The sequence below is a fragment of the Bos grunniens genome, chromosome 11 (genome assembly GCF_055505025.1).
Source record: "Bos grunniens cultivar Pamir isolate PY7600 chromosome 11, Bosgru_T2T1.0, whole genome shotgun sequence".
NCBI classification, from domain to species: domain Eukaryota; kingdom Metazoa; phylum Chordata; class Mammalia; order Artiodactyla; family Bovidae; genus Bos; species Bos grunniens.
This window is the reverse complement of record NC_141175.1, coordinates 61,653,119-61,677,257: the sequence shown is the minus strand read 5'-3', so window position 1 is coordinate 61,677,257 and position 24,139 is coordinate 61,653,119. Positions and strand designations below refer to the sequence as shown.

The 24,139-nt window shown below is 45.6% G+C and overlaps 1 non-coding gene across 1 annotated transcript; it reads right to left on the bottom strand.

Annotated features, from left to right (window-relative positions):
- Positions 1 to 1,763: 1,763 nt before the first annotated feature.
- On the bottom strand, positions 1,764 to 1,889 carry LOC147363208 (U6atac minor spliceosomal RNA). The gene has a single exon (XR_015137518.1). It is a non-coding gene; the product is annotated as a U6atac minor spliceosomal RNA (small nuclear RNA).
- Between the last annotated feature and the right edge of the window lie 22,250 nt (positions 1,890 to 24,139).

Sequence of the window (24,139 nt, the reverse complement as noted above, 5' to 3'; positions counted from 1 at the left end):
AACAATTTTTGATACAGATAAAACATAGTGAGATATCTGGAAATATATACTCCAAATCTGTGGTCTTCATTATCATTGAAATATAGCTATTTCTACTCCTATCGCTCCTCAAAGAATTATTTTTTATTGCTACTGTAGTGTGACACTAAGATAGATATGATAGATAGATGATAGGTATGATGGATAGATGATAGATATGATAAATAAGTAGATAGGTAATAGATTATTGATAGATATGTAGACAGATGATAGATGACAGATAAATGGTAGATACATAGATAGATACATTTAGATAGATAATGCTGCTGCTGCTAATTCGCTTCAGTCGTGTCCGACTCTGTGTGACCCCATAGATGGCAGCCCACCAGGCTCCCCCGTCCCTGGGGTTCTCCAAGCAAGAACACTGGAGTGGGTTGCCATTGCCTTCTCCAACACATGAAACTGAAAAGTGAAAATGAAGCCGCTCAGTCATGTCTGACTCCTATTGACCCCATGGACTGCAGCCTATCAGGCTTCTCTATCCATGGGATTTTCCAGGCAAGAGTACTGTAGTGGGTTGCCATTGCTTTCTCCTATTGATAGATATGTAGACAGATGATAGATGACAGATAAATGGTAGATACATAGATAGATACATTTAGATAGATAATAGAGGGTATGTAATACCTCTATTTCAATATTTCATAGTTTATCACTGGAAGCAAAGGCTTGTGAAAGACACATTCTTCAGACACACTTAAATAACCTCGATGAGATGTATCAGGATACAATAGTGCTTGCAGTGAATTAATGGTACCTGCAACCAGCTTCTCTATTGTGGCAAATATGAATCTTTTTAAGTCCTTCATATTTTTGAGGTGGGGGAAGCCATGTCTTGAAGAGAACTTGCATAGAATCATAGATTTCTAATTTAGGGGAGATAAAAGACTCCTTTCGCAGAAGATGCAATATACCGATCTTTATTTTCATCAGGAGAAAACCATGCTGATAGACTTAATTACAGTAAACAGTTTGGCAATTAACTTCTGTCTCTCAGAACGAGATCTGAGTAATTCTGATGGTAAGAGGGCTGCTCTTGAGGCAGCTGTTTCTTCTTCAAATTTGAGTGATTTAATTCTTCAAATTGGTGAGGGTTCCTGGCTTTCAGGAGAGAGAATCCTTGGAACCATTTTAAAGAGGTCTTTGGATGCATTCAGAGTGAATTACTTGGTTTAATCATATATGAAGATCTGTGTTTCCATAATCTTTTCCCAAAAGCTGTCCTTTGATGAGCATCCTCAGATGTACATGTGTTACTTATCCCAATATCTGAGCTCATACTGTACATGTTATCGGTGGTGTGGTGTTTAATAACCAACCCTTCTGGGGAAAAATCCTGTACATAGTGATTTCTATTGTGTAAGTATTCCCACGACAGCAGATGTAATTTCAAACTACCCAATTGAGGCTGCTTATCACAGAGCTGGAAAGAGCAGTCCAGTAGCAAGCAATACATAATAATTCTACTCTACAGATATGATACAAGTGAGTAAACTTGAGAACATAGATAAAAGTAAAATGTGGTAAACAAGGAGGAAGTGGTGACTTCTGAGTGTTTATTACCTCTAATTTAATGTATTTTATTAATTAAAATTTATAGTTTAATTCTTTAAATTTTAATACTATCTTTTAATTACCAAATAGTAATACATGATTAATCGCATTGTGATCAAATTTAAATATATTGCTGCATGTAGCCACAGATCATTCAAAACTGCAGAAGAAAAAAACAATAGTTAGATGCCACGAAGTAGGTGGCAATGCCTTAACCGTATGCAAGTTGCTAGGCCCCAGGGCCTCTTCCTTCCTTGTCAAGGAGAGTGCTAACCTTCTCTTCTTTCATACAACACTATAGTTTCGCTTTTAATAAACTTTCTTCTTTAGAGCCGTTTAGATTCAGAGTAAAACTGAGAGGAAGGCACTGAGATTTTCCCATAGTCCTCTGCCTCCACCCTACTCATATGCTCCCCTGTTACCAGCACCCTACCCTGGATGGTGCCTTCGTTGAAACTGATGGGCACACATGGACACGCCATCACCCAGAGTCCACTGCTACATTTGTGTTCACTCTTGGTGTTGGATAATCTCTGTGCTGTGCTCAGTCACTGAGTCATGTCCAGCTCTTTGTGATCCTATGGGCTGTAGCCTGCAGGCTCCTCAGTCCATGGAATTCTCCAGGCAAGAACACTGGAGTGGGTTGCCATGCCGTCCTCCAGGGGATCTTCCCGACCCAGGGATCAAATCCTCGTCTTGCGAGTTGCAGGCAGATTCTTTACTTCTGAGCCACCTGGGAAGCCCTCTGTAATCTACGTGCTTTGCTAACTCTTTGTGACCCTATGGACTGTAGTCCACAAGGCTATATAGGTTTGAACATATGTGTAATGACGTGTACCCACCTCTATAGTATCATTCAGAGCAATCTCACTGCCCTAAAAATCCTCTGCTTGGCCTGTTTACCCTAACCCCTGGCGACTGCTGACCTTCTTATTGTCTCCATTGTTTTGCCTTTTCCAGAACCTCATAGAGTTGAAATCCCACAGTATGTATACTGTTCATATTGGCTTCTTTCATTTAGTAACATGCATTTAGGTTTCCTCCACGTCTTTTCATGGCTTGATACTCTTTTTCTTTCTCATGCTGAATCATACTCCATTGTCCGGATGCACCACAGTTTATTTATTCACCACCTACCAAAAGACATCTTGGTGGCTTCCAAGTTTAGGTGATTATAACGAAAGCTGCTATAAACATCTGTGTGAGGGTTTTCAACTCATTTGGAGAGATACCAAGGGGTGCGATTCCTGGATACATAGTTTAATTTTTAATAAAGTCAATGTTGAACAGTTGTCCTGGAAAATTCCTGGAGACTGAGCAGCTTTCGTTAGCTGGCATAAACCAGATTTAACATCTCTCTGTCCTGACATTCTGTCCCCACCCTTCCTCCATGTTGTACTTCAAACTTGAGCTCTTGGGTGTCTCTAAATGAAGTCCCTTTGTGATTCAGTCTTTAAAATGTTGCTTTTGTTTCTGTGTGTGTATATTCTAGTGGACTTATTAAATTAAAAAATAGACTGATTTGGCACTCTGTGACAACATGGAGGGATGGGATGGGGTGAGAGGTGGGAGGGCGGTTCAGCAAGAACGGGATATGTGTATAACTATGGCTGATTCATGCTGATGTATGGCAGAAACCAATACAATATTGTAAAGTGATATCCTTCAATTTAAAATAAATGAATTTTAAAATGAACAACAAAAAAATAGACTGGTTAGTTCTAACCTTTCTAGCTAAGAAGTGAATCAGGGCTGGTTGCTTTCTCTGTTGCCCCTCCCAGAGCACCGCAGGCAGAATGTGCTCACCTCCTCTGATCTCAGCATCCCGGGCCCTGCAGAAGTGCCCGAGGGAACCAGGGAACAACCCCCCCCCCCACCAACCTGGCCATTCTCCCCAGAGCTTCAACCTTCAACCTGAGCTTCTCCACTTTTCTATTTGATGGACAAGCTCTCTGAGTCAGATTGTGTTTGAAGGAGCATTTCGCTGACTGAAAACTCCTTCAAGTTGCCGCCTTGGCATTGACAATGTCACTGAAGGAATCGGATGGCACACACACCACTAGTCTTTGGCTCATCAACCACACTGTTCGAGCTGCGCTTGCCTCTGGCTCATCAAGAATTGCACTGATAATCAGAATGCATTTAGACAGGAGATGCCTCTGGCACTGTGGCCCAAGATGTCCATCTCCATGGCAATGGTGAGAAACAGAGAACCAATTATTAAACAGTCACAGTTACACATGGAATTATTTGAGATTCATCCTGGGGGCAAGTGGTTAACAGTGTAATTATTTGAGATTCATCCTTGGGGCAAATGGTTAACACTGTAAAGTTGTGAAGAGGAATAAGTATGCTCAGTTTTTATTTTCCTCTTTGACTCAGTCATTTCTGCCTGGAGGGAAGAGTCATTAAGGCTCAGCTTTGGTCATCAAGGCTTCGAACAATCATTCTGGGCAGGAATATTTGCTAGGCACATTAGGTGACACCCCACAATTCATGTTGTTGAGCACAGACTTTTTAAAAACTATTGTGTTAAGAGGTTTATCACATCCAACCCAGGCATTATAATCAGTTGGTAAGGACTGTTGCTGAAGCTGAAGCTCCTATACTTTGGCCACCTGATGGCAATAGCCGACTCACTGGAAAAGACGCTGATGCTGGGAAAGAATGATGGCTGGAGGAGAAGAGAGCAGCAGAGGATGACATGGTTGGATGGCATCACCGACTCAGTGGACATGAGTCTGAGCAAGCTCAGGGAGATAGGGAAGAACAGGGAAGCCTGGTGTGCTGCAGTCAGTGGGGTCACAAAGAGTCGGACATGACTGAGCCACTGAACTACAGCAATGACAAGTGCCGTGTATCGTAAGTACACCCTGGGAGGCTGGGAATGGTAGAAATGGGTTCCTAAGATATTCTTGGTACCCTGTCTGCTGGTTATGATCACACTACCTGCCAACCTCTCTGTTCTCAGGACAGAGGCACAGGAGATGTAGGGAAACGTTTTACAGCTCTGCCTTTGTGGGAAGAAACCACTGATTCAGATCTATTTTAGAGGTAAGTTAGAGGAAAATTCTCGCATGTATTTTTTTTTCTTTTGCAAACAACCTTATAGAGAGTTAACAAATCTCCTTGCTTAATTTTGTTCTCTTCATTTGTTCTTAGGGAGGGATTACAGCTGGGTCTGTCCCTGGGCATGGCTTGATAACTACTGTGTTCTTAGATTTCATACCAGACTGAATCAAGGACACATAAGGACTAGATAAATGGTCTCCCATGAAAGGAGAGATCTCAGATGCGACCTTAGAGATGGCACGCTTGGAGCTGAAGGAACTATCTTGTCCCAGAGGTTCCTTTAGGTTCATGTGGGGATAGATTGTGCTGTGATCTGGAAGTGATCCCTGATCTGAAAACGCTATTGTTTTCCCCAAATCTTAGAATCAAACATTTCAAAGCATGAGACAAGTTTTGAGAGCATCTGAGTGAGACCTTTCTTCCTATAAAAGAGGAAACTGATACCTAGAGAGACTTGCCAGGCGGGAGGAGGCCACACAGCCCAGACAGGCCCAGCCTGGCTAGTGACCCAGGACTGGAGCTGGGCTCTGACTGAAAAGCCAGACTTAAGGGCCTGGGGCAGAAGAACCTATCCTCTCACTTGTAGGCTGAGGTACTGACAGGTTGCATTCTCTTATCCTCCTTTAAGAAAAAATTAAGTAAGAATGTAAGGAAGTCAACTGTAGAATTTTAATCAGTAAAGGGATAGTTTGGAGGAGTATCTGTGAGTGCTAATTAGACATGAGCACCTCCCACACCAAGACAGCCTCCCCTCCTCCCCAGCAGCTACCACTGGAAATGTAGGGTCAGCAAACCGGCTGGTGACTTCCTCAACACATGCCAGGCCTGAGGACACTGCAGTGCCACAGGCCATGCACTTAACAACAGAATTTCATGAAAGTGGTCATTCCTGCCAGGGCTGCTCATTGCTCAAGGAAAATGAAAGCATTAGTCACTCAGTTGTGTCCGACTCTTTGCAACTCCGTGGACTGTAGCCCACCAGGCTCCTCTGTCCATGGGATTCTTCAGGCCAGAATACTGGAGTGGGTTGCCATTTCCTTCTCCAGGAGATCTTCATGACCCAGGAATCAAACTGGGGTCTCCTACACTGCAGGCAGATTCTTTACCATCTGAGTCACAGGGACGCCCTATTGCTCAGGGAAGGGGTTTCCACCCTCAGGAAGAGGGAAGTTTTGGCTCACGGATGTGAGGGCTCCTGTGAGGTTACATGTTTGTAGCACAGTCACTCTGTCTGGGGAGGGGTGGTCAAAAATCGTGCCCCAACCTGGTTGTGAATTTGGACACGGCCACCAATGAGCTGTGGGATTTGTCCTGGAGTCAGCTCCCTCACTGTAAAAAGTGGCTTACAATCCCCTCACTACACATCACACACATACACCCCCTCTTGTACATATCCCCTACACACATCATACACACACACCACACACATACAGACACCATACACACACACACCACACAGCACTCACACATGCCACATATCATACATACATACACGCCACACACATACACGCACCACACAATATACATACACCATACATACACCACACACATACACACACACTACACAATACACACACCATGCACACACACCACACACATACACACACACTACACAATACACACACCATGCACACACACCACCAACTTATACACAAACCACACACATACACACACATATACAACACGCCCATACAAACCACACACACCTCACACAGATACACACACATACACACACCAAACACACACACCACACACATACATCACATACATGCCTTCACACACACACCAGATACACACACCACACACATACATCACATACATGCCTTCACACACACACCAGATACACACATCACACACATACACACAGTACGCACCCCACGCATGGGGCCATGAGATTATATGCAGAATATGTAGCCTGCAGAAGGAACCTGATAAATGTTCTTTTATTCTTTTTACTTTTTAATTGGAGGATAATTGCTTTATAATGTTGTGTTCATTTCTGCTGCATGTATTAGCTCTATGAATACATATATACCCTCCCTCTAGAGCCTCCATTCCACCCATCCCTATATCACCCCTCTAGGTCATTGCAGAGCACGAGCTGAGCTCCTTGTTCTATACAGCAGCTTCCCACTAGCTGTCTCTTTTACACGTGGTCATGTATAACATCTTATGTTCTCAATTCCATCAATTACATTCTCATCTTACGTCCTCTCCTTACGTCACTGTGTCCACAAGTCTGTTCTCTGCTTCTGTGTCTCTACTCCTGCCCTGCAAATAAATTCCTCAGTACCGTTTTACTAGATTTCACATATACGCATTAATATACAATATTTGTTTTTCTCTTTCTGACTTACTTCACTCTGTGTGACAGGCTCTAAGTTCATGCACCTCACCACAACTGACTCACATTTGGAACTTGATAAACATTTCATCTCCCCTCTTTCAAACAATTTTTTTAAGCTTACATCTTTTCATTAATAAAAAGAGAATATTAGCACCTCACTTTTCATGACTGAATTTCCCAGGTGGCACTAGAAGAATCCACCTGCCAATGCAGGAGACACGGATTCAATCCCTGGGTCGGGAGGATCCCCCGGAGAAGGAAATAGCAGCCCACTCCAATATTCCTGCCTGAGAAATCCCATGCACAGAGGAGCCTGGCTGCCTATAGTCCACGGGGTCACAAAGAGTCAGACGCAACTGAGCACACAGCACAGACTTTCATGATATATTCTGCCCTAAGCTTTAACCCAGAGATGTCTTTTTTTGCTTAAACAGCACTTTGGCAAAAGGAGACCTACATCAGAATTACTGACAAATATTGACTTTTCTGGTGTGTCAGATGCCTTTACCATAAAATGCACGTAAATATAATAAACCATGAAAATACAGCTGGGAATAGTGTGAGAATCGCGTTGGATACAGAGGTGTGTGTGTATGTTTAGGACCCGTGACAGCTTTCATCTGTGTGTATCCTCCTAAAGCCCCTCGAAACATTCGCTTGTCACCTGTCCTTCTCTGTGACACGGCCGTCAGCAGAGCATCTCCCGGAGGGGCAGGCTGAAGTCGGTGTGGCTTCTGCCCCCGGAGTTACTCTGCTCAAATAAATCAACCCACATGAAGAATGGATGTGAGTATGTCTATGAGATAACTTTCTCAATGAAGTGTGTGTACACCCCTCGGAGAATCCGGCACCTGTGCTCTACTGAATCTTTGGTCTGTGTTTTCAACACTCTTGGTTGTTTATTCAATAGTCCCTCCTCAGCCCCTTCTTCTTGCTGGTGGTGATCACTTCTCATCATGGAGCCTGAAAACACCAGACATTCGTTCCCTACCCTCTCTGTGGCCAGGTCATGGGCCTGAGAGCCAATTGAGCCCAATGGACAAGAGGGTACGTGTACTGAGGCCTTGCTGAGAAAACCAGGCAGGTGAGAAGAACCTTCTTCCCTGTCTTTGGTGTGAAGGTGGCCCCTGGGCCAGTGGCTGTCGTGTGGTGGGCTCTGAATGTGGGGGTTTTATGGGCGGGCAGCAAGGATAAAAGTCAACCTTATGAGGCATCAGAGAAGACCCTGAGCCTCCAGAATTTTGTGTGAGATAATAATGGAGAGCAAGGAGATCAAACAAGTCAGTCCTAAAAGAAATCAGTCCTGAATATTCATTGGAAGGACTGGTGCTGAAACTGATGTGCCAGTCTTTTGGCCACCTGATGCAAATAGCCAACTCAGTGGAAAAGACCCTGATGCTGAGAAAGATTGAGGGCAAGAGGAGAAGCGGGTGACAGAAGATGAGATGGTTAGATGGCATTACCAATTCAATGGACATGAGTTTGAGCAAGCTCCAGGAGTTGGTAATGGACAGGAAAGCCTGGTATGCTGCAGTCCATGGGGTCACAAAGAGTTGACACCACTTAGTGACTGAACAACAACAATAAATAATGAACTTTATTGTAAGCCCCTAGAAATGGAATATCTTATTAATGGCTGAAAGCATCCAGAATGGTGGGCTTGTTGTCCAAACCCACCCTAGGTTCTGTATGCCTTGGCTTCTGTTTCACACGTTTATCCAGCATCTTCAGGTGAGAGTCTGTGAAGTTGGTTGTAGAGGCTAGTAGGTTGTAGATAATCTTCATGTTCATGTCTGGAGTGGAAAAGGGCTTGGCCTAAGCAGTTAGTGACAGGACTTCCCTGGCAGTCCAGTGGTTAAGATTTCACCTTCCAATGCACAGGGTTCAGGTTCCATCCCTAATCAGGGAGCTAGGATCCAACATGCCTCTCGGCCAGAACATAAAAAATATTGTAACAAATTCCATAAACATTTTTAAAATGATCCAGATCAAAAAAAAATCTTAACTATTCCTTTCCTCCCCACCCCTACCCCTGGCAACCATAAGTTTCTTTTCTGAGTCTCTTTCTGTTTTGTAAGTTCATTTGTATCATTTCTTTTTAGGTTCCACATACAAGGGATGTTGAGTTTGGGATGGTCATGTGCACGATACTATATTTAAAATGGATAACCAACAAGAACCTACTGTACAGCACAGGGAACTCTGCTCAATGTTACGTGGCAGCGTAGATGGGAGGGGGTTGGGGGAGAATGGACACATGTATATGTATCGCTGAGTACCTTTGCTGTTCACCTGAGCTATCATAACATTGTTAATCGGCTATGTTCCTAGTCACTCAGTTGTGTCCGACTCTTTACGACCCCATGGAATGTAGCCTGCCAGGCTCCTTTGCCCATGAGGATTCTCCAGGCAAGAATACTGGAGTGGGTTGCCATGCCCTCCTCCAGGGGATCTTCCCAACCCAGGGATCGTACCCAGGTCTCCCGCATTGCAGGCAAATTCTTTACCATCTGGGATTCTTTACCCAACAGGGAAACCCAATCAGCTATACCCCCCAATACAAAATAAAAAGTTCAAAAGAAAAATAAATCTTAAAAAAACATTAGTGACTGTGAAATAGCACAGTGGTAAATATTTCTTTCTCAGTCATAGTCTCTGCTCTTGTTTCCTAGTCTGCGTATGTTGAATAGCTTCAGTGTTTCTCTGAAATTCAGCACCACGTGCAGACACTCCCTAGCAGCTGCATGTTTCATTTGTCACATATACCGTGAATGCCTGTGGATGCCAGCCCACGTTCTAGATCCTGGGACACATGGATGAATAGGTCAGAGCCATTGCCCTTGGGGACTCATAAGTTGGTGGGGAGACCCAGAGACAAATAGACGACACCGCTAAAACCAGACTCTTATCAGCTCGGGTCTTGGCAGGAAACAGATGGCCCAATCATAAAGTCTAAGTGAAGTGAGTTTAATTAAATAGCTATTCAGGGGGTGTGGAGGGGTTTCCTGTGGTGACTGGCATCTGGGGAGCTGATGGGTCAGCAGAGGGAGTGTGGAGTGAGGCCCTAAGAGAACTGGAAGCCAGAGACCCTTGGCTACTGCCCACCGTCCTCCCTTGCTGACCCCAGAGCTAACCAGAGGTCAAGAAGCCAGGGGACAAGCAAAGGAGTCTAGAAAGCTTAGATCCTGGGATTCAAAGCACAGTGGAGGCAGAAAATGGGACCATGTGGTGGGGCACCTGCAAATAACCAGCAGAGAAGAGAATTGGCTTTGTCCCAGGGCCTTTGACCATGATAACCACCTCTCTCTCTTCCTCCACCCTGAGCCTTCTTCATTCATCTCTTGGAGAACTATACCCCAGGCCTTGCTGGAAAAGGCCATTGAAAGAGGTGCAGAAAAACCACTTGGGTCTCAGGGACTACAGAACTGCATGTGCATCACCAGCTCAAGCTTAATTAAAAATTCACAGGGTTGAGAGCCTGCAGCCAGGCTAAGGGGAAACAGAGAGGATTAAAGAGGTTTCATCGTAGAAATTGAGCACGGCTTCTAGGACGGCTGGGGCACTGGGAGATGAGACAGTACTTAACCTGCTTTAGCTTCAGCCCAGGGATCCTGGGCAGGACGTGCTGGAGAATGGAGACCTTCATCTCACCAACTGAGAGCACACGTCCTGAGGAATGAGAACATTTAACTTTTAATGAACTCAAATCTCTTTCATCAAATCTGTAATGAATCCTCATGCTGCCCAGACTAACACTGGAATTTTTATTCATTAATTCTAATTATGATCCATATGTCCTACCCTCGAAACACACTCTTACCTTTTTTTCTGTTCTTTTTTTTTTTTTTTTTTTGCAGCAATAGACCAGTCCTGTGACTGGAGAGCAGTGGTTTCCCAACGGAACGTTAAGTTCCTCAGAGTGAGGTCTGTAGGTCCCTGGAAGGAGGGAGGAGCCCTTGAAGGTTCACTCCACCCCAGCCTGAAGTCAGGATGCCCACACCTGACTCACCTGCCCCATCTGAGTCCTCACCCTGGCCCCTGAGTGCCCTTGGAGAGCAATGTCCCTATCATTCCTAACTTAGCTATCTGGGGCTTTTCCATCCCAATAATGTACCTTTTTATTCAGTCACTGAGTCGTGCCCAACTCTGCAACCCCCATGGACTGCAGCAAGCCAGGCTTCCCTGTTCTTCACCATCGCCCACAGTTTGCTCAAACTCATGTCCATAGAGTTGGTGATGCCATCCAACCATCTCATCCTCCCTCTGTCATCCTCTTCTCTTGCCCTCAATCTTTCCCAACATCAGAGTCTTTTCCAATGAGTTGGCTTTTCACATCAGGTAGCCAAAGTATTGGAGCTTCAGCTTCAGTATCAGTCCTTCCAATAGATATTCAGGCTTGATTTCCTTTAGGATTGACTAGTTTCATCTCCTCGTAGTCTAAGGGACTCTCAAGAGTCTTCTCCAGCACAAATTACCTATGTGCAATTTTAAAGTCCTGCGGGGGTTCTACAAACTTTTATGAAGAGCGACGGAGCCTCTGAGCACACTCTGCTCTTGGGAGGCAGCCCACCTGCACCAGTTGAGCATATCCCTGGTTTTTTCCTTTTCTGTCTCCAGAAAACACGCTTCTGCTCCTCTTCCCAGAGTCTCCCATTTAGGCGTTGCCTTGGGGCTCCCCTGCCTGAGATGCCAAGTCTGTCCTCAAACAGCGCTCCCCCTCACTCGCTGTGCCCCTGCCTCACTCATACATGTTTCCTGGCTTCCCATCCTCTCAGCATCAATAAAGTTTCCACATAATTTGGTTACAGCAGTTCAGTGTTTACAGAACGATGCTCGTAAATGCTGTTCACAGCTGAGTCACAGTGCAAGCTATTTGTTTTTTTTGTTTCTTACACAACATTTTCTTTGCAGCTTACCGTTGTACCAGGGTTGTGTGTGTGTGTATATTTAACTATTTATTACTACCATACTTTCAAACTCTGAAATTTATTAGTGTAAATCTCCTGTTTCTATAGCCAAACATGTCAGGGTGTCTGTCCACTCTTCCCAAGGAAATGCCCTGTCCTGCCCTTGTTTTCTGAATCCCAATTCTTCTTCTATGGTTCCCTCCCCCATTTTAGAGGCTATACCCTGAAGCTGCTTCCTAACAAATTTCCGCAAATCTCACACATCCTAACAAGTCTGTATTCCATCCAGACACTTGGTTGATTTTCTGGCTGGAGACAGAATTTGAGGATCAGAATCATTTCTCCTTGGAATTTTGAAAGCTCTGCTTCATTGTCTCCCGCCTTCCAGGCCTGGTACAAGGATGGGCAATTAGTGCCATTCTGTCCTGAAATCTTGACCTGTGAATGGCTGGTTCACCCCTGGAAGTGTTTAGGGTCTCCTCCTTCATGGGGTCCTAAAATTCTGCAGTGATGTCCTTGGACTGGCTCATTTTCAGACTTCAGGCAGGGTCCAAGGTGGACCCTTTTAATCTAGAAAATATTATCCTTCTAGGAAAGCCTCCTCTCAGGTTCTAGGAAACTCTTCTTTGTTATTTCTTAAATAATTTCCTTCTCACTGTATCCTGTTTTCATTCCTGTGATTTGCTGGTTGTTGTTGTTAAGTCCTTCAGTCGTATCCAACTCTTTGTGACCCCATGGACTGTAGCCCACCAGGCTCCTCTGTCCATGGGATTTCCCAGCCAGGAATACTGTAGTGGGTTGCCATTTCCCTCTCCTGGGAATCTTCCCAACCCAGGGATTGAACCTGTGTCTCATGTCTCCTGCATTGACAGGCGGGATTTTTTTACCATTAGAGTCACCTGGTAATTGGACAGTAATTAAGTAAATCTTTTAGTAAAAATGACACTCCGGAGGCCCCATTACCAAGCACGTTTTCCCTGATGTCACCCAGGATCCAGTTTCAAAAGCCCCACTCTCTGGGGGGTGGTGGGTGTTGTTGTTCAGTCATTCAGTTGCCCAGTCACGTCCGACTCTTGGTGACCTCATGGACTGCAGCTCTCCAGTCCTTCGTGGGGTGTTGGTACTTTTCCCCAAAGCCTCCCACCTTCCACTTAAACCAAACAGCAGGGGAGCTATTTCCCAGGGATGTTATAAACTCAAGTTTCCCCTGTACTTTGAGATCCAAGAGTAAAGGAACCCTGAACCTCCAAGGTCATTATTATTGGTTTCTGTTAGAAACACACCATGCCTGTTAAGTAAGTTTCTAAAAATATGGGGCTGGGGCCAGGGGCACTTGGCTGGCAGGTCTCTGTTTGCTGAAGGAGATGGTAACTTACTTTGGCTTGGCTTTTGGAAGGAGTGTGTGTGCCAGGTAAGAACAAGGTACCATTATGAAGAGAAGAGTGACCTCACTGCTCAGAGACTAGAGGAGACCACACCTGGAGGACCATTCTGTTTCTGGAAGCTTAGTTACAGAACGATGAGGTGAAGACTGGAGGGCTGCCAGGAGAGTAGAAAACAAGAAAGAGATGCAGGAAATTAAAGCTGCTGGAGTATGAAAAAAAAAATCTCAGGAAAGCACCCATTCCCATGTTGATAATTCAACATTATTTAGCAAGAGTTTACCTGGAGAAGGAAATGGCAATCCACTCCAGTATTCTTGCCTGGGCAATCCTATGGACAGAGGAGCCTGGTGGGCTACAGTTCAGGGGGGCTGCAAAGAGTCAGACATGACTGAGAGTCTGAGCACAAGCTAGGGTTCAACAGGGGTAAGACTTGACATTTTAGAGAATTCAGAGTGAATAAAAGCCAGAACCCTTCCAATATAGAAAATAAGGGGCCAGAGCAGCTGTCATTTGCAATCACCCCAAATTTTCCTAGTTATTCTGTACACAGAGGAGCAGCATGTTGCTTCATAAGAAATACTGATTCATCTCCTGAGCTCCTGTTATATAAACATGGCGTCATCAGGCCAGATAAACAGACAGTAAACAAGACAGAGCTCACTCCTGTCTTCCACCTACAGAAGACTTCAACTGAATAACAAAGCGACGCCTAATACAAATGACATTGTGAAATCAGTCCCTGTCCCCTAGAAGAGGTGCTGTGAAATGCCAAAGTCTAAACACAGCAGAAAGAAGGCTGCAAAGAAAAGTCAGTTCTCTGAGCAGAAGGCTATCTTTCTGGGATTCAAAAACAATCATATACATGCAGTCATGGGATATTTTATTTTAAGATTATTTTGTGTGTGGACCATTTTTTTTGAGTCTTTGTTGAATTTCTTACAATATTGCTTCTGTTTTTGTTTTTATTTTATTTTCTCTTTATTACTATGTTCTGTTTTCTTTGGGTTAAAATTTATTATTATTATTATTATTTATTTTCTTTTTGGCTGTGCTGGGTCTTTGTTGCTGCACGGGCTTTTCTCTAGTTGTGGTGAATGGGGAATACTCTTGTGGTGCTTGGGCTTCTCATTGCAGTGGCTCCTCTTGTTGCAGAGCGCGGACTCTGGGGTACACAGACTTCAGTAGTTGCGTGCTGGGATTGTGAGATCCTGTTTTCAATCCATTAGCACCTTGGCTTCCTATGAGCAACCACAGACCACTAAAGATGCCCAATGGGCCCTACTAGTGGAGGATTAATGGGACATTTTGTTAGTGAACCGCCGATGGACATAGTGATGCTGCTTACTGTGAACAAGTCTTCTTCCAGGTGAGTTCTCTTGTCTATATTTGAGGCACCCCCTACCCACACATTCATCCTTAAAACTGTCTATCTTTCTGGGCTGAGATTATTCCTACTTGGAAAGGAACAACCTGAGCCCATCCAGGTGAATGGATTAACTGCAACCTTAAAGGAACCCACATCTTTGGCTTCATGTAGTCACCATCTCTTGGACAGCAAGGGGATCAAACCAGTCAATCCTAAAGGAAATCAACCCTGAATATTCATTGTAAGGACTGATGCTGAAGCTGAAGCTCCAATTTTTTTTTTAATTTAATTTTATTTTTTAACTATACAATATTGTATTGGTTTTGCCATATATCAACATGAATCTGCCACAGGTATACACGTGTTCCCCATCCTGAACCCTCCTCCCTCCTCCCTCCCCATACCATCCCTCTGGGTCGTCCCAGTGCACCAGCCCCAAGCATCCAGTATCGTGCATCAAACCTGGACTGGCGACTCGTTTCATATATGATACACATGTTTCAGTGCCATTCTCCCAAATCATCCCACCCTTTCCCTCTCCCATAGAGTCCAAAAGACCGTTCTATACATCAGTGTCTCTTTTGCTGTCTCGTATACAGGGTTATTGTTACCATCTTTCTAAATTTCATATATATGCGTTGCTGCTGCTGCTGCTGCTGCTGCTAAGTCGCTTCAGTTGTGTCCGACTCTGTGCAACCCCATAGACGGCCTCCTACCAGGCTCCTCTGTCCCTGGGATTCTCCAGGCAAGAAAACTGGAGTGGGTTGCCATTTCCTTCTCCAATGCATGAAAGTGAAAAGTGAAAGGAAAGTCGCTCAGTTGTGTCTGACTCTAGCGATCCCATGGACTGCAGCCCACCAGGCTCCTCGGTCCATGGTATTTTCCAGGCAAGAGTACTGGAGTGGGGTGCCATTGCCTTAGTATACTGTATTGGTGTTTTTCTTTCTGGCTTACTTCACTCTGTATAATAGGCTCCAGTTTCATCCACCTCATTAGAACTGATTCAAATGTATTCTTTTTAATGGCTGAGTAATACTCCATTGTGTATATGTACCACAGCTTTCTTATCCATTCGTCTGCTGACGGACATCTAGGTTGCTTCCATGTCCTGGATATTATAAACAGTGCTGCAATGAACAATGGGGTACACGTGTCTCTTTCAATTCTGGTTTCCTCAGTGTGTATGCCCAGCAGTGGGATTGCTGGGTCATAAAGCAGTTCTATTTCCAGTTTTTTAAGGCATCTCCACACTGTTCTCCATAGTGGCTGTACTAGTTTGCATTCCCACCAACAGTGTAAGAGGGTTCCCTTTTCTCCACACCCTCTCCAGCGTTTATTGCTTGTAGACTTTTGGATAGCAGCCATTCTGACTGGCATGAAATGGTACCTCATGGTGGTTTTGATTTGCATTTCTCTGATAATGAAGCTGCAATATTTTGATATGAAGGGCTGACTCATTGGGAAAGACCCTGATGCTGGGAAAGATCAAGGCCTGGAGAAGAAGGGGGTGGCAGAGGATGAGATTTTGGATCTCATCACCCACTCTTTGGACATGAGTTTGAGCAAACTCCAAGACACAGAGAAGGACAGGGAAACCTGGCACGCTGCAGTGCATGGGGTCGCAAAGGGTCGGATGTGACTTAGCAACTGAACAACAACAACACAGTCACCATACAGGGTTACATGTGTGACGAAACGCACCAGTCATCTCAGAGTGGGGACTTGGCCCAGATAGCAGCGTGGCCTCCATCTGTCAGCATCACACAATAGATCCAGAGATGTGGTTGGTGGGGGCTGCTGGCAGGAGGCACAGGAAGTTCAAACCAGGAAAGACCAGGCAGTTACAGCCTTGGAGGAGGGTGGTGGATCTTACCTGTGCCTGTAGTTGGGAAGCAGTATCTGTTGCAAGGCAAGGCTGCAAACCAGCCAGTCAGAGAGAAAGAGGCCAAGTCCACAAAAAGAAGGGTGTAAGTCAGCAACCGTTAAAACCCTGGGAAAAGGAGTTTAAAATCTGACGGGAGCACCAGAGACCCAGAGGGGTCAGGGCTGCTGGCCGTGGAGGAAACACAAGTAGCTTCGGCTCCTGGTCTGTCCTTCCAGCCAGGGAACCGATCATGGGCAAGTTCTGTTCCATGTGCTCTGCGACCCCAGGAGGCCTCCCCACCTGGCAAGAGGTGCAAGAGGCAGACCCCAGGTGTGGGATGCAGGCCTGAAGGGGGCCTGAGCCTGGAGCTCCAGGTGTGTTCTCTCGCCTGTCCTCAGACACGTGAACGGAGGAGATGCACAGGTGAATGCACACAGGGGAACACGCGCTTCCATAGGTCAGGGAGGCCTGGGGAGCTCGTGCTTCTGCATATGAAACAAAATGTTAAAGCAAATAGAAGCCGCAGCTCCTTGTGCTAGGGAGCATCTCACAGGAATGAATCGCGGATACCTCAATAGTTAGTTACGAACGGACTTGGTCTCAGTTCTTCATGACCTCTAGTGGCAGGAGAGCGGGCTTGCTGTCTCTCCAGGTGCTCTGGCTCCACGTCTGCCTCATTATTTTCCCAAATCCCTTGTGTCCACCCAGCTGTCCAGCCCCACAGCCACTGCCCCGCCCGGGCCTCCCATGGCTGAGTGTGACATCAGCCCAGAGCCCCTGGGGATGGACTGTGTTATGAGTCACAGGCTTTCTGTTTCCTTTCTGAAATCAAAACATTGCCAGTTCCCAAGTACAATAGCCCCCTGGCGTTAGCTGAGGCAAGGGCCCGCTGTATGGCCACTGTTGGTCTCCCACCTGAGGCTCCTTGAGAAAAAGTTCGAGTTTGCTCCTGGAAGAGAATTTTTCTCTCTCTCCCACTTTGGCTTCTCTTTATCTCTCTGGCTGCCCCCTCTCTTCCTTTTATTACCCCTTCTCTTCCCCTCCTGATGCCGTTCTCCCCCTCACAGCCTCCTGACACCTACTACTGGGTGTGTAGGGAATGGCATAAACCTTGCCTGTCCCATGCAGCCCTCTTGTGACCATGAGGAGAGCCAGACTTTGGTTGAAGTGCACACCGAGGCTGGCAGAGCAGAGAAGTAGGAAGAAGTCAGGTCTGTGGGGGCATCTTTGAGCTGCGGGTCTTGCCAAGCCTGGACCTGCCCTCCATCTGAACTTGCCTCGTGTGTGATGATAAACTTCCTTATTGTTCAGACCAGTCTGAACCAGTCTCTTTAGTTTTCCTTCTAAAGCACAGATTTTATCATTGTATACCCAATGTGGCGTGTTCTCCATCACCTTCAGGATACAGTGCTTCCTCCTCAGCTCAGCTTGGGGCAGAGACCCTACCCACCCCAAAACTCACTGTCTTCCCAAAACTCACTTCTCCAGCAACTAGGAGCCACTCAAAGCTCCTCAAGCTTCCATGCCTTTGGGGAGGATACTTTCTGCTGCAGTGTGCTCTCTCTATTGTCAATCCAATACATACTCTGCCTTCCAGATTCAAAGCTTCTCTGAGCACCTCTTCCTGATCCACTGGCTGCAGGATAGTGGAGGGATTGAGAGAACAGACTGGGTTGGGTGAGTGGAGAGGACACTGCCAAGAAAAGGGAGGGTATGATGAGACAGAGGAAAGACAGAAACTTACTCTGATCAGAGCATTGGAGGCCCTGGATCAAGCCTTACATGAAGGCAACATTCCTTCAGACTTTAAGAAATTCTTGTGAGTTTTTACATTTCCTATATTGTTTAGGTTATGTTTTGCCACTAAAAGCATTCCATATAGTTTTCCCAAATTCAAGTTTTTAATTATGCTTTGTCTAACAGCTTTCAAGGTCGAGGGCCAAAAATGGTTTGGTTTTCTGTTCCCTGTATTAGAAGATACCCACTGCTAATCTGTTCAAGTTAAATCAGCTTCTCACTTTTGCAAGTTTATATATATGTATATATACTTCAAAAATTCTGCCAATTAACATGGGTTGTTCAAGGAAATGCTGAATTCTAGACAGTCACAAGTTTGGCTGTTTCTCTTAAGGACAAAATTGAGTGCCTGATCAGTGTGTCATATTTAAATTGCACTGAGGGCACAGAATAAAAATACTGAAATTATACTCACTTTATAAAAGTACCAATTTTTGATGTAAAATGCATAGTTTCTCAATGATCTAATTTTTTCCAGCAGGATCAAGGGTTGCACATCTGTTAAGGTCATGTGCTTCCTTCTTTCAGCAGGTTTCATTCCAACCACTCCCCCTCCTCCATGAGCAAGGTCTTTCCAGACTAATTTGCAACCTGGGCTTCTGTGGCTTCACCTTGGAGTTTCACTCAAAGCAGCAAAGTCCTAGCCCAGGGAAATAGTGTGAGAGGTTGGAGGCAGGTTGAGATCTGGCAGGGGAGGAAGAGGCTTTGCAGGGCCCTAATCTCCCTCTGTGAAAGAGAAATAGATTTAAGGGCCTAGATCTGATACATAGAGTGCCTGGTGAACCATGGACTGAGGTTCGTGACCTTGTACAGGAGACAGGGATCAAGACCATCCCCATGGAAAAGAAATGCAAAAAAGCAAAATGGCTGTCTGGGGAGGCCTTACAAATAGCTGTGAAAAGAAGAGAAGTGAAAAGCAAAGGAGAAAAGGAAAGATATAAACATCTGAATGCAGAGTTCCAAAGAATAGCAAGGAGAGATAAGAAAGCCTTCCTCAGTGATCAATGCAAAGAAATAGAGGAAAAGAACAGAATGGGAAAGACTAGAGATCTCTTCAAGAAAATTAGAGATACCAAGGGAACATTTCATGCAAAGATGGGCTCGATAAAGGACAGAAATGGTATGGACCTAACAGAGGCAGAAGATATTAAGAAGAGGTGGCAAGAATACACAGAAGAACTGTACAAAAAAGATCTTCACAACCCAGATAATCACGATGGTGTGATCACTGACCTAGAGCCAGACATCCTGGAATGTGAAGTCAAGTGGGCCTTAGAAAGCATCACTACGAACAAAGCTAGTGGAGGTGATGGAATTCCAGTTAAGCTATTTCAAATCCTGAAAGATGATGCTGTGAAAGTGCTGCACTCAATATGCCAGCAAATTTGGAAAACTCAGCAGTGGCCACAGGACTGAAAAAGGTCAGTTTTCATTCCAATCCCAAAGAAAGGCAATGCCAAAGAATGCTCAAACTACCGCACAACTGCACTCATCTCACACGCTAGTAAAGTAATACTCAAAATTCTCCAAGCCAGGCTTCAGCAATACACGAACCATGAGCTTCCAGATGTTCAAGCTAGTTTTAGAAAAGACAGAGGAACCAGAGATCAAACTGCCAACATCCTTTGGATCATCAAAAAAGCAAGAGAGTTCCAGAAAAACATCTATTTCTGCTTTATTGACTATGCCAAAGCGTTTGACTGTGTGGATCACAATAAACTGTGGGAAATTCTGAAAGAGATGGGAATACCAGACGACCTGACCTGCCTCCTGAGAAATCTGTATGCAGGTCAGGAAGCAACAGTTAGAACTGTTCCAAACAGACTGGTTCCAAATAGGAAAAGGAGTACGTCAAGGCTGTATATTGTCACCCTGCTTATTTAACTTCTATGCAGAGTACATCATGAGAAACGCTGGGCTGGAAGAAGCACAAGCTGGAATCAAGATTGTGGGAGAAATATCAATCACCTCAGATATGCAGATGACACCACCCTTATGACAGAAAGTGAAGAGGAACTAAAAAGCCTCTTGATGAAAGTGAAAGACAAGAGTGAAAAAGTTGGCTTAAAGCTCAACATTCAGAAAACTAAGATCATGGCATCTGGTCCCATCACTTCATGGGAAATAGATGGAGAAACAGTGGAAACAGTGTCAGACTTTATTTTTTGGGGCTCCAAAATCACTGCAGATGGTGTTTGCAGCCATGAAATTAAAAGGCACTTACTCCTTGGAAGGAAAGTCATGACCAACCTAGATAGCATATTCAAAAGCAGAGACATTACTTTGTCAACAAAGGTCCATCTAGTCAAGGCTATGGTTTTTCCAGTGGTCATGTATGGATGTGAGAGTTGGACTATAAAGAAAGCTGAGCACCAAAGAATTGATGCTTTTGAACTGTGGTGTTGGAGAAGACTCTTGAGAGTCCCTTGGACTGCAAGGAGATCCAACTATTCCACACTGAAGGAGATCAGCCCTGGGTGTTCTTTGGAAGGAATGATGCTAAAGCTGAAACTCCAATACTTTGGCCACCTCATGCGAAGAGTTGACTCATTGGAAAAGACTCTGATGCTGGGAGGGATTGGGGGCAGGAGGAAAGAGGGATGACAGAGGATGAGATGGCTGGATGGCATCACCGACTCAATGGACGTGAGTCTGAGTGAACTCCGGGAGATGGCGATGGACAGGGAGGCCTGGTGTGCTGCGATTCATGGGGTCGCAAAGAGTCAGACACGACTGAGCAACTGAACTGAACTGAATCTCCCTCCCCCTTCCTCCTCCTTCCCTGGTCCTGCTGAGTAAGTCACCAGCACAGACATGCTAACCTCACATCCCGCTTGGAAAGCACATAAAGAAAAAGACACGAGCTGTTCTAAGAGGCTATGATTTGGCAGTGTCACTAAACAGTTTCTTAGTTGACTACTCCACAGCATCAGCTTCCCAGGTGCCGAAGGTGGGACTGAGGAAGGTAGCTGGCCCATCAGGCTCCCAGCGCAGAGCCGCAGTGATGATGGGGTCTGTCTGACACAATCCCTCTCTGGTCACAAGTGAAGTGCAGCACAGAACTGCAGTGACAATGTCCATCTGACACAATCACTCTCTGGTCACAAGTGAGGGAAGCATGACCCAAGAAAAATAAAAGAGGAATTTGGAGCTTGTGTGTCTAAAAGGGGGATGGCTGTAGGCATGGCTGGATCCAGGCAATCAACAGATGCTCCAAGCCAACACTGGCACCTGAGGAACTTGTCAGAAAACAACACTTCTCTTTCTCTGTAGTTTTGGCAAACACTGGTGCCTTTGTTTAGCTCTCAGGGAGATGACTTGGCCCTGTCCACCTGTGAATAGCTGTGATATTCTTGAAGTTACTAGCACACACCCCTGCCTGAAGCGCTAGGGCTTCCCTGGTGGCTCAGATGGTAAAGAACCCACCTGCCAATGCAGGAGACACAAGAGATGTGGGTTCAATTCCTGGGTTGGGAAGATCCCCTGGAGGAGGGCACGGCAACCCTCTCCAATATTCTTGCCTGGAGAATTCCAGGGACAGAGGAGCCTTGCAGGCTACAGTTCACGGTGTCACAAAAAGAGTCAGACATAACTGAAGTGATGTAGCACTTAGCACTGGTGCCCCTCATCAGCCTGGCATGTGTTCCTAACCCCTTCCTGGCCTGTGATCATGGTGGGCAAAGGATGGCTGCAGGCTCTGCTGGCCAGGCCTGGGTCACATGGCTTGCCCCTAGTCTTCACAGGGTATGTTCTTTTGCTGTAACAAAGGACCCAAAAATTGGTGACTGCAAAGAACATAAACATATAATCTCACAGTCTGGAGGCTGGAAGTTGAGTCGAGGTGCTGACAGGGCTCTTTTGATGTAGTGGGTACTGTCGCCACTGGTGACGTGTGTTAGTCTCTCAGTCATGTCTGACTCTTGGTGATCCCATGGTCTATAGCCTGCCAAGCTCCTCTGTCCGTGGAATTCTCCCGGCAACAATACTGGAGTGGATAGCCATTCCCTCCTCCAGGGGATCTTCCCAACCCTAGAGTTGAACCCAGGTCTCCCACATTGTAGGCAGATTCTTTACCATCTGAGCCACCAGGGAAGCCCCAGCTATGTGTGACTGAGGAATTGAAATTTTTAATTTTATTTAATTTAACCGTAGCTGGAATAGCTGCAGTAGCTAAAGTTAAATTAATTAAATTGAATTTTAAAAATTCAGTTCCTCAGTCACATGAGCAGCCACGTGTCCAGGCATCCAGCAGGCTGGTGGGCTTGCAGCTGTGGTCCTGGATTGACCAGTGCACTCATCCCATCATCCCAGAAGTTTCTGCAGCCCAGCCGTGGCGTGGCTCACTGTCTTCGGCTAACATGCACCATTCCCCAGCACTGCTGTGCTGGAGCTAGAAAAAGAAGGCTTTAAAATAACTGAAGGGGGAGGACACTTCAGCAAGCGCATCTTTCCAGTGGAAAAGTAGGTCAGTCACAGCAAACAGTGTCTCCAGGGGGTGGGAGTCAATTCCAGGAGTCAGGGGTGGCATGAGGTGCTCAGGGCTCAGGGCTCCCTTTAGAAGGGTTGTTCCGCCTTTGTTTTTAGCTCTGTTGAGTCCCTGGACACTTTGCTCATCTCCAAGATTCCCTGGACACTTCGCTCATCTCCAAATTGCAGAAACACCCTCAGACCCTGGTTTTTGATTCCCCACTCTGCGCTGTCTGACTTTTCCACATCCACAGGCCCTGCGTAAGTACTCCCGTCTCTGTGGTTTGGGGACATGGCCCACTGGGGTGTCATTTATTCGAAGGCTGGAGAATTAATATTCATGAGCACTGCTCATCCAAAAAACACAAAGCCACACTCTCCTGTACCCAAGGCCAGGCTGTAATCACATTCCACGCTCCCTGGGAGGGGATGCTGGGTTTTAAAATATTCCAGGGCCACCCCACCCCCGACTCCAAGATATTGTTGCTCAAGTCCCTGGGGCCAGGATGGGCAGGTTCTCGTTGACATTGAACTCTCCGTTCCCACTTTATGCAGAGAAACAACAGACACCAGGGCAGACAGGAAAGACACACAAGCAAGGCCGACTTGTATCTGATTATTTAAATGTTTCCAGTAAAAGTCCACGGAGAAGGCAATGGCACCCCACTCCAGTACTCTTACCTAGAAAATCCCATGGACGGAGGAGCCTGGTAGGCTGCAGTCCATGGGGTCGCTAGGAGTCGGACTCGACTGAGCGACTTCATTTTCACTTTTCACTCTCATGCATTAGAGAAGGAAATGGCAACCCACTCCAGTATTCTTGCCTGGAGAATCCCAGGGACGGCGGAGCATGGTGGGCTGCCGTCTATGGGGTCGCACAGAGTCATACACAATTGAAGCAACTTAGCAGCATCAGTAGCAGTAAAAATCCAAAGTTTGTACGAATACCATGTTGAATGTTTAAATTAATCCTGCCTATGTATCTTCACTGCCCTTCTTGGCTTGGTTTGTAGTTCTTCATGCATTCACTCATTTTTTTTTTAATTTATTTATTTTTAATTGAAGGATAATTGCTTTACAATATTGCGTTGGTTTTTGCCATACATCAACATGAATCAGCCATGGGTACCCCTGTGTCCCCTCCCTCTGGAACCTCCCCCCGACCTACCACTCCTTCTCACCCCTCTAGGTGGTTACAGAGCCCCAGTTTGAGTTCCCATGAGTCATACAGCAAATTCCCACTGGCTATCTACTTATATATGATAGTGAATATGTTTCCATGCTACTCTCTCCATACATCCCACCCTCTTCTTCCTCACCACTCCCATGTCCATAAATCTG